At 38.2% G+C, this 18,359-nt stretch overlaps 3 long non-coding RNA genes across 5 annotated transcripts in view; 2 read left to right on the forward strand and 1 right to left on the reverse strand.

The window, feature by feature from the left end:
- Window positions 1–18,359, forward strand: part of LOC144291814 (uncharacterized) — a 243,694-nt gene that overhangs the window by 184,231 nt on the left and 41,104 nt on the right. The window lies entirely within an intron of this gene.
- On the reverse strand, window positions 1,340–6,247 carry LOC144291816 (uncharacterized). The gene is made up of 3 exons (XR_013359366.1): window positions 4,722–6,247; window positions 2,244–2,500; window positions 1,340–1,498 (listed from the first exon to the last, which is right to left on the reverse strand). It is a non-coding gene; the product is annotated as an uncharacterized LOC144291816 (long non-coding RNA).
- On the forward strand, window positions 6,169–17,940 carry LOC144291813 (uncharacterized). 2 transcript variants are annotated; one of them, XR_013359360.1, is made up of 5 exons: window positions 6,249–6,290; window positions 7,541–7,739; window positions 7,993–8,220; window positions 12,220–12,283; window positions 17,594–17,940. It is a non-coding gene; the product is annotated as an uncharacterized LOC144291813 (long non-coding RNA). The 2 variants fall into 2 exon arrangements; XR_013359359.1 differs by lacking the exon at window positions 7,541–7,739 and having other exon boundaries at window positions 6,169–6,290; window positions 17,594–17,920.

Consider the following 18,359-nt stretch of genomic DNA (forward strand, 5'->3'; position numbering starts at 1 on the left):
ACATTGAAAGTTTGTGTAACTCATGCCGCCCACAGATTTTGAACCGCTGCCTAAAGGAAATGAATATTTAGAATGTCATGGTGAATGAAGGTGAACGTGGACACAATTTCTGGGCCGAGTTCTGACAGCACAGAGCAAAATTATAAATTTATAACTATGGCACCAAGGTCAGGCTACAGGTGTGAGGATAAAGAAGTCTTCGTCGATTCAGACCCCCCTATCGGCGAATGAAAAAGCTCAAAGCAATACAAAAAACAGATGAGGTCCCTGGCACTGGAACAAAAGAAGTTGATTTTCACTTTCTAATTTGTCACTTGTTTCGCACGGACACCAAAGAGACATCTCAGCTCCATAAAGCCAGCTCTGAGAACACAAAGGTTAAAAACTATGATTTGTGCTTGAAGATACAAAAAAAAAAAATGTTTTCAGGTTGACTGGGGAAGACTCTACTGTGCCGACAGAACTTAGAAAAATAAGTCCCAATCTATTCTGTCTAATTTCATTTCCTTTCTCAAAGACAAGTAACTGGGAAATAAAAACTGCAGGCCGTGCTCAACGTGCGACTCCCATGCATCTTTCCGATGCTGCAGAAACACCGTCAAGTCCTTTCTCGGTGCAAATATGTGTTTTGCTTTTAATTATCAGAAATCTTTGTCATTGATCAGGCAAAGCAAACTTTGTATAATAGAACATTATCTTATTATCTCTCCCCTATGAGCATAGAAATAGAAGCAAAGTGATTAACAGCAACATGGATAGATGGCTATAATTTGCGTTACTGAGAGGTAGAAAGGGATCTAGAAACATTTTTGTCCAAACTCCTAATTATTATGGGTGAAGAAATGAAAAGGCCAGAATGCTTAGGGGACTGGTTCCAAGTTGCCAGACTGGTGTATATCAGAGTGCATATTAGAGTTTAATAAATCTCTCTTAAATTTAACTAGTCCAGTGCTATTTTAATGCTCAAGACAACTTCTGTAGAAGAATATATTTCTGGGTAGGGCATAACAAATAAGACAAGGAAGATTCTTTGAATTTGAAAAGATCTTGCCATTTAGAATCTGCAGATTTAGAACAGATTAAAGTAGAATTCTCTCATTGAAATGGAGTTAGAGTTCTAGAGTCCTGTGTGTTTGCCTTCTTCACCCCTAAGGGACTCTGAGGCATCTTAGAAGAACACCAAGAGTTCCTTAAGACCATCAAACATCAAACATCTAGAAACCATCAAACGTTTCTGGAATTGTGGGCGACAGACACGAAGGTTGCCCCCAATGCACAAGCACACTGTATTAGTTTGCTGAGACTTCTATAACTAAATACAATAGCCTGGGTGGCTTAAACAATAGAAATTTATTTTTCACGATTCTAGAAGTTAGAGTCAGAGATCAAGGTGTCAGTCAGCAGGGTTGGTCTCTTCCGAAACCTCTCTCTTTGGCTTGTAGAGGGCCATCTTTGTGACTTCCTCTGGTTTTTCCTCTGTGCATGTCTGTCTCCTAATCTTATAAAGAAAGACAGCCGTCATGTCAGATTAGAGCACAAGCTAATCACTTCATTTTAACTTGCTTACATCTTTAAAGGCCCTGCATCCAAATACAGTCACATTTGTTGACCTGGGGTCAGACTTCAACAAATGAATTTTGGAGGAACACAATTCGATGATAACGCTCACTTTCTTATGTTCACACCTTTGAGAGTGGGTATGAACTTTGACTAGACTGTAACCAATGGACTATGGCAGAGGTGAGGGGAGTCACTTCCATGATTATGTAACATTTTATAATAACCTGCCTGTCTTTGCTGGCAGACTGGCTTTAGAAACTTCCTCTCTCATTGGCTTTGAAATAGTAAGAGGCCATCATTTTAGGAGGCCTAAATGGTAAGGAGCTAAGGCTAGCAAGAAGCTAGCTCCCTCGGTGTTATAGTTAAAATAAATATGAATTCTGCTATCAAACTAGGTAAACTTGGAAGTGAATTCTTCCTCAGTCAAACCTTCAAATGACAATCGCAGCCTTGATTGTGTGTCCTCACAGAGGACTCAGCCGAGACACACCTGAACTCCTGACCCACAGAATTAGTGAAGTAATAAATACATGGGGTTTGAAGCCACTAAGGTTGCAGTAATTTGTTACGTGGCATAGTAAACAAATAACTAAAAATCTGTGAGTGGCTTTGAACCATGCTATGGGGAGAGACAGGAGGAATTTTGATAAGCAGGATAGAAAATGCCTAGTTTGGGCAGATACCTGGACACAGGATGCTGTCACTGAGGGCTCACAACAAAGTGAAGAACACATTATTGAAACGTGGAAGAAGAGGGGTTCTTCTTATATAGTAGCAGAAAGCTCAGCAAAAGTGTCTCCCACAGTTATATGAAAAGCAGAAATGTAGGTGATAAATTTGGTTGTATGGCTGATTTCTAAGCAAACTGGTGGAGGTGTTGCTCTGTTTATTCTTGTTGATGGTAACAAAATGTGAGAAGACAGAAATTGAGGGAAAACTACTGAAAAAAAAAAAACCCAAGATTTGATGATTTTGAAAACTCTCAGTCTCTCTAGATTGAGGAAGGGGTGTAATCAACATTAAGAGATTCACTGTCAGGAATGCTTGCTTAGGAGAGAAATTGAGGCTATGACTGTAGAACCTTTTAACTAAAGCCTCAGAAAGATGAAAAGTTTAAGCTATTCAGTCAATAAAAGGGGGATCTATTAAGATTAACAATATGCCTTACAGGCTTTCCCAACCAAATCATAAACATTCTCCCAGATAAAGTGGGGTATCCCTTAGTCATTTTAGCAGGACACCAAGGTAGAGTGATTCTCCCAAAAAGATCATGGGTCTGTTTTTTTTCTTAAGATTTTATTTATTTATTCATGAGACGCACACACACACACACACACACACACACACACACAGAGGCACAGACACAGGAAGAAGCAGGCTCCATGCAGGGAGCCCGACGTTGGGACTCGATCCCGGGTCTCCAGGATCAAGCCCTGGGCTGAAGGTGGTGCTAAACCACCGAGCCCCCTGGGCTGCCCTGGGTCTGGTTTTTCTTGAATGATGTGGACTCTATTAAATTCCATAGGAGATTCAGAAAATACTTGAGAGAATTAGTTTGATAAAGAAGTCACTGTCACTATAGTTAAAAGTCTGATTCTTGGTTTGCCCCCTCTTTTTTTCCCCCTTTGCTCATTTGTTTCCTAAATTCCATATATGAGTGAAATCATATGGTATTTGACTTTCTCTGACTGATTTATTGTGCCTAGCATGATACTCTCTAACTCTATCCACATCATTGTAAATGGCAAGATTTCATTATGTTTATGGCTGAGTAATATTCCATTCTCTCTCTCTCTCTCTCTCTCTCTCTCTCTCTATATATATATATATATATATATATATATATATATATCACATCTTCTTTATCCATTCACAGTCAGTGCACACTTGGGCTATTTTCATAATTTGAATATTGTAGCTGGATGTGTTGAATCACTATGCTGTATACCTGAAATTAATATTACACTGTATATTAACTACTGGAATTTAAATAAAAACTTAATAAAAAAAAAGAAGTCACCATAAGCTTGGACAACAAACAAACATAAAAACAAAACGAATAAAACACACAAAAAGAAAGAAAAAACAAACAAACAAAAAGCAGAGTACAATATAAAACAAGAACGTCAGATCTCCACAATTTTACTGGCAGGATGTACTGATAGAACTACTCAGCTGAAAACCTGTGCATCTTTCATGAACAAGGAAGAATGACTCAAAAAGCAGAACTGAGAGCCCTAGGGTGAAGCCTAGAGTCACAGGGAATTATTCCCAGTCCTTGAAATCTAATCAAGGAACGCCAAACATCTGCTTGGCTGGTTTCAGGACTGACATGGATATTGACTTCTTTTTAACTTTCATTTTTCCCCCTTTTGCTCTGGAATGTCTATAGATGTTATTTCTGTGTGTCCTACCTTTTTTTTTTTTTTTTGTCCTACCATTTTATATTGAGTTTGTTGGAGGAAGAGAATTGTGCCTTTAGTGTTATAGGAGAGAAATGCCTCAAAGCTAGCTTTTCTCAACAATTATTCCCAGAAACTTCATTGTTACCTAGACCTAATTTAAATGATGAGCTTTTAAATTTTGAGCTGGTGCTACACTGGCATAAGACTATTGGAAACTTTAGACGGAGTGAATTTATTTTGCATGTTGGAAGGATGTTAATCACTGATGGCCAAATGGTGGACTGTGGTAGACAAGCTAAGATGACGGAAGAGTCCCATTTTCAAGCCCCAGTATAATCCCCTCTCCTTGATTGTGGGTGGGACCTGTAATTTGCTTTTAACCAATAGAATATTCACAAGGTGATGGGATGTCACTCCTAAGACTGTATTACATTACATTAGAATGATCTTGCTAAAAATATGTCAATAGTCTGAATCAATTTGTAAGTAGCTCTATCCCCAGGCAAGTTTTCAGGTGAAAAACACTTGTTTGTTTGTAAACCTTTTTTGTGTTAGTGTCCTGTAGCCTATATGTGGACATGTCTTCAAAGCCAGAAGATTCTGAACTTTTCAAATTAGGGACTATGGCTGTTATTTCTGCTCTCCCCTGGCACTTTGTAGGGTGGTAGTGGAATACAGTTGAGTGAGTAAATAAAAGTCAGAGTTAACTTGTTCAGTGGCAGGGACACCTGGGTGGTTCAGCCGTTGAGCAGCTACCTTTGGCTCAGGTTGTGATCCCGGAGTCCCTGGATCGAGTCCTCTCTGCATGGAATCTGTTTCTCCTCCCTCTGCCTATGTCTCTGCTTCTCTCTCTGCTTCTTTCTCTGTGTGTCTTTCATAAATAAATAAGTAAAATCTTAAAAAAAGAAAAAACTTGGTCAATGGCAGTTTTTCTTCTCTAGTAATCTCAGTAAGTTGGTTCTTTACATGCGTATAAAATGCCCTAGTTCCAGGTGTAAAATGGAGATAAAGTGGTATAGAGTGGAAGATGAGGATGTATTTCTTCTCTAATTTTCTTTTTATTAGCAAAGAAACACTTTCCAAAATCCCGTAAGATACATTTTCCATGTATCTCATTGGCCAGTCCTGGACCACATACATGCCTACCATTCCATGGGAAACAGACTGATAGGCCAATAGCAACCTGCTAAGACCAATTAATTACAATTCTCTTGAGTTGCTGGGGAAGAGATGGTGGATACATGTGAATAAGATCAAAATCTGCCAACATGAGAAGAAAGGTGAATTCTCTGTTGTCTAGACAAATAATCGTATCTTCAAGGAAACAACACAATTGTACAAATTACTGACGTATCTCCAAATATCAAGCACCTCCCATTGGCAGTACTCTGGAAGCTAGGGAGACATGACAATGAAGAGGCAGCTAGAGTTTCTTCTTCTACTTCACATAATAATGTCACATGTTAATGGAATAAAAGATGAAATTTGTGAATGGTTTGGCCAGGGTGCACATGGGCTTCTTTTTTTTTCCACATGGGCTTTTTTTATGTAGGTTGGCTGTGTGCACATCTATGGAAGAACTGCAAGTGACAGGATACAAGGTGACCTGAATTGATGCTTATTTAAATAAGAAGAGATGTCCCATTGTACCCCTGCAGCCCATCCTCCATTACACTTGTTTGAACATCTCTCTCTTTCCCTACTATCTCTAACCTATTGGCCACCTTCCATGAACACTTTGACACACCAAAGTCTCTCCTATTCTAAAAATGACTGAACCTACAAATAAACAGTAAGAGTACAGAGTACCACGGTCCAGGGCTGCCCTGTCTGTGCACTGCACAACTCCAGGGGGAACCAGACACAGACTACAGTGTAGGCAATTATAGTGTGGTGTCCTGAAATCTCCCTTCTACTTCAGATCCCTGCTGTAGCTATGGTCTTGTCTTCCGGTCTCCCCTCTCAGTGAAAAATTCTTTAAAATACTTTTCTGTACTAGTTGCGTCTTCATTTTTCTCAACTATTCGTTTCTAAAGCCACTGCCATCTGGCTCCCACTCCACCAGTCCTGCAAGATCCGCAACGGCGTCTTACTAAACCAAAAGACCTTCTTCAGTTTTCACGTTTGACCTTTTGACAACATTGGATCCTCTGTCTTGAAATATTCTCTCATCATTTCACATTCTCCCTAGCTCCGTCAGTCTCCCGGACTCTTCCTTCTCAGCCTTTCTGGAGATTTCCTGCAGTTCTGTGACGCGCTCTGTGTTCTTCCCTGGGCTTCCTTGTCTTCTCACCCCTGTGACGCACATAGAACAACACAGACTGGGTAATCAAAATCTTGTCGGCCTTTTTCTTTTACACGTTAAAAGTTATTGACATATTTTGGTTGTTTCAGGGCAGCTAAGCCATGTTCAGTTTAATCTAATCTTAAACTTTGCAGTTGATATTTTTGAAAGGGGGTAGATAGATAGATGGTAGAGATTGGTCTATTTATACTTGTATCTATATCTATATCTATATCTATGCAAAAATTAAGGACTACTTCACCGAAGACACTATGATCTGATACCTACCTGACATACATTAGGTACTGAATAAATTAGGGATCATAATTTTTTAGGGAAGATCATGGAAAATATAAAACCACGATCACAGGCTTTAAGATATAGAAGTGAGATAGTAAAATATCTGTGAAATGTGACTCAGTGATTTATTTTCCACCTCAAAATATTTTCTTAGGTGCCTATTTTGCATAAGTAATCTGGCACTTCGGGAGACTAAGATTCTACACGCGATGTGATGTGGACTATGTATTCTGTTCAGACTTGAGGTTAAAGATTCAACACTCCTTGTGTTTTGTGGCACATTCTTGGCCACAGTGATAAGAAGAGAAACATAAAAGTAAATAGGGCAGGGAGATTTGATTTTTGGGCATTTGGATATAAACTGCCAAATTAATAGAAGACACCAAATTACTCTACCGTTAACTTAGATTATTTCATTTATGTTTCATGAGCAAGAAAGATAAACTCACTGAGATATCAAAAGAAACAGAAAACTGAAAAAATTACATTCTTATGTTTTTTGAGCATAAAGAGGAAGAAAAATGATTCAGACTTCTCAACTTCCAGCCAAGCTTCCTAAGGGTCAGTTAGACATTTTTATTAAAAGAAAAAAAAAACCCACAACATAATACATCCATTATTCTTTCATTTCGCAAAATGTCAAACTCCATGTGATCCTTTTAATTTCTATGGGTGTTCTAAACAGATTCTAGCTAGAGATGGAGCTGATACACAGCTTGGCCTGTATAGATCAGACTGTGTATAAAAAGCCATCGTGACTAACACCACGGCATCACAAACAACCTTGAATTTGACAGATGTGATAAAGTGGAAGTTTTCTTTCTCTTGAATTTCCCATAGCTAACATGTCCACCTTGTGCCCAATTTTGTCTCACGAAAATGATTTTTTTGCGTGTCTAACGGGTACAGGATCCACAATGGATCTGTGCTACTCTTTCACCTCCTGGAGCTGAGCAAAGGTCACGAACAGTTCACTACTTATTCCTTTAAGTAGCCAGATTGGTATTATATCTGAAGTTGTTCATGAGAGTAAGACAACACGGTGGCAAGATTGGGTAGTTTCATCTGAAACGTGCGGCTTCCCTTCGTCTCTTCCCTGCCTGCCCAAGGCTGGAGGTCACCTACTTACGCTCATCCTAACGTGTGAGATTGTGAACAATTCTGAGATGCAGTGAACACACTGATCAAACGTATGTGTTTAAAAGTGAATAAACTTTATTCCGCCTCCATAGAAGGGAAAGCTCATGACTTAAATGGGGCGAGGTGGTTGTTTCTTCCCCCTTGCTTATCAAAGACCGCAAGGATTTCCTGTTTCATCATCCTCTACGTCTACCTAGAGTGGTCTAAAGGTGAAATGCCTGAATATTAAGCCATAATCAATCATGGTACACACACTAATTACTTTCTGTCCTCCCCTTTCCTTGTCATCATGGTCCAAAGCAGGTTTTTGAGACTGAGTACATTCATCTGAGCTGTTAGCTGCTACGCTCCACTGCATCCTTGTATGATCTGCGTGGTCCAGACCCCTGGAGAAAATTTGTGCATGCATACTGTATGTGAACTTTAGATAAATAAATAAACACGCGAAACAGCTTCCAGATAATTGAAAGTGAATGAAGGAGGGAGCCAAAAGAAAACAATTTCTCTGGGGATAAGCAGCTAAGGTGGCAGGTATGATTAAAATCCATATGATTTATGGGTAGGTGGATTACGAACATGACAACCCTGTTAGTGTTTGTTTGTTTTGGTGCGTTTGACAATAAAGTTTTGTTGTTGTTGTTGTGCTTGCTGTGGGTTTTGCTCAGGAGTTAGCCACTCAGGAATTCCTAGTGCCTGACTGAGCAGTAATTTAGCAAGCTCTCTTGTGCTCTTTTCCTGTCAGCATTAACATGTCAATTCATTTTAATAGTCTGGGCATGCTCAGTGGGCATGCATTTTCTCAGTAGGTATCCCAAGAGCCCACCCCGTGGTGCAGAAATGTGTTATAGCTTGTCTCAGACCTCCGAGACTTCAGCAGGTTTATTTTCATTATGGCCAAGTGTATTTGTTAAAACGAAGCCAAAATAATATATAAAATCAGGACCTTAACAAATGAAATAGGTTATGTATATTTGATTGGTAATTTAAGCCCTTTCAAAGATTAGGTTGTACAACCTTTCTTTACACAAAATTATTACATAGGAGAGCTTTAAAAAAAAAAAAAGTGTGCTGTCGCTGCCTCTAGTTTTTGGAAGTTAAATGATACTCTGTCACAATGGGAATTTTCTGTAATCATGATTAATAGTTGAAGTGGCTTTTATATAAAATGAGAATTTGCCTACTATCTGTCTCATTAAAGTGTTTTCAAAATAGATTTTTATCTAATGTTCTGTCTGGAAGTAAGTAGATGAATGAATGAAAAAAAATAAGTAAATAAGCACAGAAACAAACAGTATCTCTCTCTCACACACACACACACTCTCAAATCAAACTAGATTCCCATCAGGAATCTTGGTCTTCATAAATCTGGAGCTCAATTGTCAAACCAGGTCTCAATTTAAACCCAGATTTCAGATGTGTTAGGAAATACCTTGACAGACAGAAAGGAAGTGAAGGAAACCTCATTCTACAACCCAAACAACATTCAATTCACAATTGCAGGAGAGTTGACAATTTATGCCGTTTATACAAATTACTGCCTAAAAACACAAGACTCTGAGGGCACACTTTCAAGTAGCTAAAAAATTCAGTATGTGGTACCGTAGACACATTTTGGATCTCAGAGGTTTTCTGAACTGCTGGCCAATTCTGTAATACTCAGAGTAAAAGAAAAGTTGAGGAAAAAGATATCAGGGTCGAGAATTACATCCACTTTTTCTTTGAATTCTCCTTTTCAACCTTTTTTTTCCTTGCCACCCCTTTTTTCTTATCCCTGGGTGTCACGCTTTGTGTATTCGATTATGTAAGGGCAGAGCTGACTGTGATAGGCTCAGGTGCTTTTTCTGTGGTGCATTTGGTGGGAATGGCCAGGCATCGGTGCATCGTTACACGATCCAACAGACTTTTTGTTAGGATTTAGAGTTCCACAGACAGTACCGTAGCCTATGCCCTCATATCCCACTAAGCATTCTTCAAGACGTTTCAAAATAATACCTTTGTGAATTATTTTGCAAAAAAAAAAAAAAATTGAATTTCTTGACAACAAACTCAGACTTTCCCAGTTTCCATCTTTACCTCCTTTCTGGTTCAACGATGGATATTGACTAGCTACCCATCAACAAGAGTTCCCCTAACGCTTCAAATCTTCATGGATTCTGGAATCTAGACCTGGGATGTGAAAGCAGTGATCACTTTAAACATGGGTTATAAGATTTTAATGAAGATTTCATCATTCATAGAAAGCTACAACTACAGTGCTTTCTAAGGTCTAAAAATACCCACTGAACCCAGGAAGTAGCTGCTCATAAATGCTTATTCAGGTCAGGGAAGAGGTTTTCCATGTTCTGTATCTCAAGGCAAAGTGGAGTGGTAGAGGAGAAGAGGAAGGGACACGGAGCAGATTAGGGGGCTGTGAAGGCAGAGGTCAGAAAAGATGGAGCTGGGGATCCCTGGGTGGCGCAGCGGTTTGGCGCCTGCCTTTGGCCCAGGGCGCGATCCTGGAGACCAGGGATCGAGTCCCACGTCGGGCTCCCAGAGCATGGAGCCTGCTTCTCCCTCTGCCTGTGTCTCTGCCTCTCTCTCTCTCTCTGTGACTATCATAAATAAATAAAAATTTAAAAAAAAAAAAAAAAAAAAAAAGAAAAGATGGAGCTGCTCTCCTTCCGGACATGGTATCCTGTGGTTTACCCTCACTCTAGAGTTTTCTCCCAGCGACTCCTCTCGCTGTGCATACAGGTGCATCCCCGGGTGGGCATCGGTCTGTGCACGAGCACATTCACCTCAAGGAGATTAGAAACAAGAAAAATGAAGGTGCAAAATGTATCTCTTATCTTCTGAATCATAAATTATACTCACTCTTTACGGCCCCTCTGAAGTCTGCATACTGGGAAGAGCTTGAGTAGCATGTTGCCTTTTTGCCAAGATGCAAAATGACACTTTTGGCCTAAAATGGTGAATATACCTTAACTCACAAAAACTTTCTTCGTGTAAAATGTAGGGTAGAAAAAGCCCTTCATCCACAAAGAGCTTTCAGGTTCTCAATGAGAGGTACTCTATTTTCATGATTCAGTCTCCTTACGCATTCATTAATATTATTACAAAATATAATTATAATTTTAATAAAACAAAGTAGAGAATACATCCTGCCTGTCAACTCTTTCTGTGTTCAGTAGGCAATGGATTACCTGGTAGTAATCAATTCCCTGGCTTATATTTTTAGCCAAATACAGCACTTCCAATTTTTCAAATACAATTTTTGCAGACAGTTTATGTCTGTCTGTATAAGCTATGATTGATAATATTTCCTAATAAAACTCCAAATCCTTGTCTGTCTCTTACTCTGTCTCACATATACATGCACGTCCTCACACCCCCACCCTGCAGGCACACTCTTCAGGGCTCATTCTAATCTAATAAGGATTATTTTCAGGGCATTCCAGACATAATGTTCCAAATTATTATTCTATAATCCTTGTTCTTCTGCTGCAGATAAAAGGAGGGTGTGTTTAAAGAACCGTTGCTTGGAAGTCCCTTTTACTTAAATGTTAAAACAGTAAAAAAAAAAAAAAAAAAAAAAAATTAGCTGTGAAATATACAAGAAGGTTCCATGGGATTCTGAATGAATCCTTCTAACATTCAAAGCGTTTATATACGCTGTGTGTGACCAGAATAATGGAAGCGGTCGAGAATACCATATTTTAATCAATTTTCAGAATTATTTTGAATAGGACTTTAACTTTAGAACTAATAAAATGAGGCACATAAATGTCCAATAGCTAAAATATACTATCTAATCATTTGCTTTTTATGGAAATAGGGGTAGGAATAGTGAAATTATTATTTCCTTTACATATCTTTGTCAATTTCCTTTACTCCTAGAATTTATGGCTTCTCTTTTTACAATGAATCTACTTTTCAAAGAATTACTTATTCTTTGAAAACTTTACAAAGGCACCCTACATGATTTATTTTCATATTATTTACACCAAATGTGTAAATCATATACTAATGATGGTAGCATCTTTGTAGTTCTTTTTAAATATGGATGAAATATGAGGTTTCTTCCAAGGTACAGAACGTCATTAAGGGCTCAGGTGGTTAAAATCAACATGAAAAATACATGCTGCATTTTCTCCCCTTAAATGCAATAATGTAATCAGATTTCAAGTCATCTTACCTACCTCACTTACAGCTTTATGGAGATTAATTAGTTTTTAGACCCCAGTCACATGATCTTTCCTGACTGTCATTTAGCTGGCTGACTAGAACCTGTAAGCTGTCTCCTGCCCCAAAGGAGAGATTAAATTTTAGTATGTTTGTCTTCTTTCTTTGATTTAAAGGTGGATTTTCGAAGTTATGATTTAATTGTATTTTGTCGTTAATTGGAAATTTATTGTAGCCTTCTTTTGGTGGAAGGTAAATATTTAAATTGTAAATAGATGGTTCTAAAAAAAAGATGTTATCCCTATTTTGCTAGAAAGACTTTTACTACGCTGGCACCTAAAATCTAGCTTTTTATTATTTATGGTACAGATGTTACAGACATACAGATGAATTTTCTGCGGCAAATCTGCACCTTGCAGAGGAAGTTACTTGGGTAAGTTAAGAACACTGCTAACTGGTGGTCCCCAGGCACGTTTCTAAGGTCAAATGGAATGTGGGATTTTTAAAAATTACTTGGGAATCTACTAAGTACCCAACAAACACAAAAATTATGATTTGCCTGAGGGCAAGATTTCTGTTAAGAAACAATCCACGAACGCAGAAGACAACATTCAAGAACAACAACACCCTCATAATTACAAAGTTGTTACTCCTTAATAATACACGTCCTGTGATTAGCGTTACACGTATCACGCTGTTGCTGCCTCATCTGAGGATGCAACCCGAAAGACCACAGCCTTAGTTCTCCCATTAGGATGCTTGGCTGTGGATCCTCAATCTGGAGGAAAAACAGAAAACAAAACAAAACAAAACACGTTAATCTGCTTTACAATAAGTGATTAAAGACAGAAAAGAAAGCTTGTCTGCTACAGTTGTTAAAACATTGATATTTCTAGCTGGGGTCCTAATTAAGGTGTAATGAGAGATTTGAAGTGCACTGCCTTCCCCTCAGTCACGTCACTAAACCAGTGAACCACAACTACACTTAGAGTTTCCAGGAGACCCAGGACTGAGTGAATTAGTTATCCTGTAACTCCTGAGCAGTTGGTTCAGAACTGGAGCCACTGGAGCATAGATGCTCGGCGAATGTGTGCCTGTCTGGCTGCTAGTTGACTACAGATTTCCTTTCCTGGGTACTTAACAATAAACAGTCACTCCGCTCAGGAGAGAACTTGATTCCATAAGCACATGGAATTTCCTGGCTCTTGAATGGAGACACTGCAGGATTTTCACTGCTCAGGTGTTACTGGACCCAGTGCTGCTCCGGGAACCAAAATTATCTATTTCCCTTGCCTGTGGAGTTGGATCATTGCCTTTGGCAGTAACCCCAGACTCCTGCAAATGATGAAGACATCCCTCCATGCCTACGTAGGAAATAGCGCCAACATGGATACCATTAGAAATATTCAACTGAGTGTGTGCTGAGAAAATTGTGTCATCCATACCTTGCATGAAGAGGGAGGACTGAGAATACCAGTATAAGTTGAAGCCAGTTGCCTCAAATGATAATTATTGAGTCATATAAAATCTCTTCGAGGACACCGATACAGTATTTTCTGGCTGTTTTTTCTCCCACCACGCTGTTCATCCGCTTGTGCTCCCTGCCTGACTTTGGCAATGAGAAAATAATCACTCCACTCTATGCCTGCCTTCAAAGATTCTTTAAATAATTAGAAGAGAGATAAATCATGTGCGAGAATCTCAATACTCGTCCTGGAGCATTTGTATAAATAATAGATTTGATAAGCTTTATATTCATTTTCTCCATAATGCCTGTTGGAGAGTAAATTCCATTTCAGATTCCCATTTTGTAAATAACAAGACCCAAAGGCATGAGATTGGTAACAGGATAGTCAAAATCTTCTACGGGTTCGTTGGGCCCATCAATCTCTCTCTATTATTCTTAGAAAATGCATCGTTATGTCTGAGTTCTTTTACACTGGTTCATACATAGCCTACGACATTCTTTGGGTCCTGGGCATGGATAGTCTGCATGCCATTATCCTATGTTTAGGTTAAAAAATAATAGAAAAAATATTCTCCCGTTGTCAGATAAACATCACATATCTAATTATTTGTCTCCAGTGGTCGTGTAACTTGAGAGTTAAAGCTGCATAGTTATATTCTTTATTGGCACCTTTGAGCTTCCCCATCCTTCTCCCACAAGACAGACCTATTCCATCAGGGGTAGACAGTAAGCAACATCCCCCCCCCACCACCACCACCACACACACACACACCATCCATGGAAATTATCATAAATAAACAAATGCCTGAATATATCCATTTCTATCACCAGTAGGCAGCATTCCAAGCCGGGCATGTTGATCCTGGGTTTCTGTTCCATTGATAAAAGGGGATATGGCATTTTTGTTCCAGCCTAGAGCCGTCCAATGTGCTCTTGTAAGGCAAGTTTCCATGTTGAGTGAATAAGGATCATTGTTTCCTACATAATGAGCCTCCCTCTCCTTTGGCTCTCAGTGAAAGGCTGCCACCACACTGGCTAAGAAATAGTCCTGTTTAACCGCCAAGTGTCTGCTGAACACAGTGTGGTAATGGGAATGATTTTCTTATCCATCATTACATGACTGGCACGTGAATAATTTTGCCCACCAGGTCATCATGTCACATCATCCATGGTAACTAGGCTCGATCAAATGTAAAAACTACACTGCTCCCACAAAATGATCACTTTTACAGGAAAAATAAGGAAATGTCTCCATTTCTACTCCCCTCCACTTCTATATTGAAGATACTAGTTTCAGAGATGAGTGGATAAGGAAAGGCAATAAAGCACATTGACTGAATTCATATCATAATTTAAGATATGTATTTTTTTCAAGTTTTGCATCTGGTTTATACCTGTTTCTGGCTAGCATAGCCACACTAAAGGTCTAGATGTTATTACTAGATCCAGTTCACTAATATTTATTGCTCTAAATCCAATCTATATTAGCATGTCAGTCCTGTATCAAAGCAGAAGACAGCAGTATTTATGATTATTAGTACAATATTGAATCATCCTGAACCAATTACTGATCCAATTACTGTGTCATTATTATCTTCTGAATAGGGCTTGATTTGTCTGTGATAAATATGATGCAATTAAACCACCTTTTTACATAATAAAACACTGCAGGTGTTTATTCTTAAGAGTTCACAGATAGCAACAACCAATAGATTTAATTAAAAAAATCCTTGATATAAGTGTGAATTTCATTTAATTTTTCTAACTTTAATGTACATTTAAAGTGTATCTTATTGAAAGATACAATCGTGTAATCTCTTGTCTGGCTATTATTTAGAAACTATACTAACTGTCAGACCAAACAAAAATTAACATATTTGTTTAATATTCTGATTTAAAATGTCACTTATTCAAGGCATATAAACATTAACTCAATTAGTGAAAAAAGTTTTTAGAAATAGATACATTACAAAAAGAGACTGAGATATCAGCAATTGTATGCATGTGAATTTAAAACTAGTTTTTTTCTAACATATTTAAATATTCCGTTATTTGCATGACCCATACTTCAAAAAATCTGAACATTAATAACTCTGAAAATCTTCATATAAGGGACAATCATCATTAAATAGGAAACAGTGTTTAAAGTTATTATCTTTAACACTGGAAACAACCTGAGAAATTGTAGTTCTTGATGTATTTCTGCTCTTCACTCTTTCTAGCCCCAAATTTAAAAGCAACATTTATAACTAGAGGAATGGAAAGGAATGTTCAATAACAGGGTTACAATTCTTTTGGGATTTTACAAAAATATTTTGATGATTATAATAATCGGTTTGATATTATATTTTAAAGCACTATAATTCAAGTTAAATTGGGGATTTTTTTTTTTTTTGCAGAGGTAAACAACATCAACTATCAATTTTCTAAGACCTTACATAAATCAGAATTTCACGACCTTATTAAAAAATCGTATTAAAAATGATAGATTCAAGAACAAAACTACCTTGACAGGCTCAATTTATTGCCAAATGGACTTATTATTATACTATTTCTATCCTATATTTCTATTGATACCTTTTGGGGCAAGACAATTTGAGACAAATCTTAATCTAAACCTATCAGGCTTGTAGCTGTTTAACTAATTTCACTGAGCAATGAAACAGTGGTTGGCCACCAATACCTTTTATGGTGTTCTTCTATATGTGGTTATGTAATGTGTGTCAGTATTTACTGACTGCATTATTGCAATTAGCCAGGAATTTCAAAGTGGTTGCTAACATATAGCTTTTATCGTGCACCTCGCTCTTGGCCTGTCTAGGTAATTATAGAAAGTTTGTTTTGGCCTTAAGGCTATAATTGTACAAATTACAGTTTTTATCCTCTTTCATCTTCTCCCTGTCTCTACCTCCGTCTCTGATTCTCCCTCCCCCTCCCTCCCCATTTCCATGAGAAGTTCTAAATAGGAAGGAGTTCCCATTTTTATTGCCAGCATTTCAATAATTGTAGATGTGCTCGTGTAGAAATCAATTGATAATTCTGAACACCTACCATCAATAACCAATTTTCTTCATATTTTTAAAAGGCAAGAATGAACTCAAATCCATTCCAAGCAGATTAACAAAAATGCACTTAAAAAAAAAAAAAAAAAACCTCCAGAGCATATAGGGGAGGGAAGAGTCTGTTGTGCCTTGCATAAGGAAATATTAAAGATTAAAATAAACATTTTCGTTAGTGCAGACTAAAATTTACTTCTGTAACTACAGAAATTCAATATAAACTAAGAGTTTGTAAAAAGAAAAAATAAAAACTGAAAATGGGTACTAAGATTCCAGACCATATTAAATTTATCCTAAGCGTTAAAATAAAAGCTATAACACTGAGAATAAATTAATGAACTACAATTAATTATATTTACAGTAAGTGGTTCGGGTTTGAAACACCTACTCTCTGCACTGATAAAATAAAACCTACATCCTGCAGGAGCTAAAGTAAGTTAAATGAAGATGCTTTTAACAAGGTTATTACTTAAAGCAATGACAGGTTTACAGATTTTAGCACCACTGGGTTTTCACGGGAGCTATAGCAAGTGCTAAAATAACACACACCTTCGGGTTCATTAAATTCACCAGTGTGATGAAATAACTGATATTTTGCTATATTACTCTCGTCCTTCAAAGAACCATCTATAAATAAGATACACTAATAACAACTGTTTGTGCTGGTAAAACAATGAAATAATTCTTCCGAGGTTTATCTGAGAGGGGAAAAAAATAGTGTTTAAGCAGTACTAGTAGCAATATCTAGTAATTTTGGTTTCTTTGGAGTCTCATATTTATCTGTTTACCTAAAAATAGGTAGGTTCTGTGAAAGGTTTCCCGTGGGGCTGCACTCAGAAGGAAACTTGTAAAAAAGGTGGTGTATATTAAGAGGAAATCGACTGAGTCTCACCCCCAAATATTTACTTTATTGTCTGATGTTTACTAGGATATTTATGGAGGCTGTTTTATTTAAAAGAACTTATAAAATTCCGATAACCACTAGAAACAGCAGCATCTCTGATAAATCCTTTACCATAGTCTGTTGTGAGATGAGCCAAAAACATAAATAGTGGGTTTCTAATAAATCAATGGAAGCTGGCCTTTGGAGACCTAGAAGACATATGGACAGTAATAGAGTATCTCAGGTTGTCTCATGAGTGATTCCATCTGGATGAAGTCTTGGTGTTATTCACAGCCTACTTCTCCCCTAAAACACCTTCAATCTTATCCACAGCCTCCATCTCAAATGTCAGACCACCTGGGATATGCAGCTGTCGGGCTGAAAGGGGAGCTGCCTGGGACTGGCCCCGGCCTGCTCATCAAGGAGATACTGTCACCAGCCAGCAGGCAATGCTAGGTGCACAGGGGTGCCAGCACCGCCGAAAGCCAGAGATACGCCTGGCTCAGGATTTGAGATTTTTAAGGAAGAAAAATAAAGAACTTAGCTGAAACTATGGATATTTCTACCAAAGAGCTGGGTCTGAGGTGGTATTCTTTCCTTCTAGATGTTTCCTTTCTTCTTGTCGATATTCATGTAGAGATCAATACATTTGACTATAAATGAATCAAAATGTATAATAGTCACAAGCATATTGCTTTATCCTGCAGATTATTTTCAAGGGTTTCTTTTGCCATATACTCATATTGATATTCATATTTTCTCTTATTTTTTAAAAATATTTTACTGAGAAAGTGAGGGAGCACATGCACGGGGAGGGGAGGGAAAGAGAGGGAGGGAAAGAGAGTCTTAAGCAGACTCCAGGTGCTGAGGATGGAGCCCTTCGCCAGGCTGGATCTCAAGACCCTGAGATCACCACCTGAGCCCAAACCAGGAGTCAGTCACTTAATGGACTGCGCCACTCAGGCACCCCTTCATATTTTCTGTTATTAAACCAATTTAGCTTGGTCAATGCGTGTCCTCTGAGAGAAACGTTTATTTACCATCCATGCTTGCTAGTTCCTTTTCCCTTCTCCTGTGCCTCCTTACCCCCCTGGGGTCA

This window comes from Canis aureus, chromosome 20 (assembly GCF_053574225.1).
Source record: "Canis aureus isolate CA01 chromosome 20, VMU_Caureus_v.1.0, whole genome shotgun sequence".
Taxonomy (NCBI): Eukaryota; Metazoa; Chordata; class Mammalia; order Carnivora; family Canidae; genus Canis; species Canis aureus.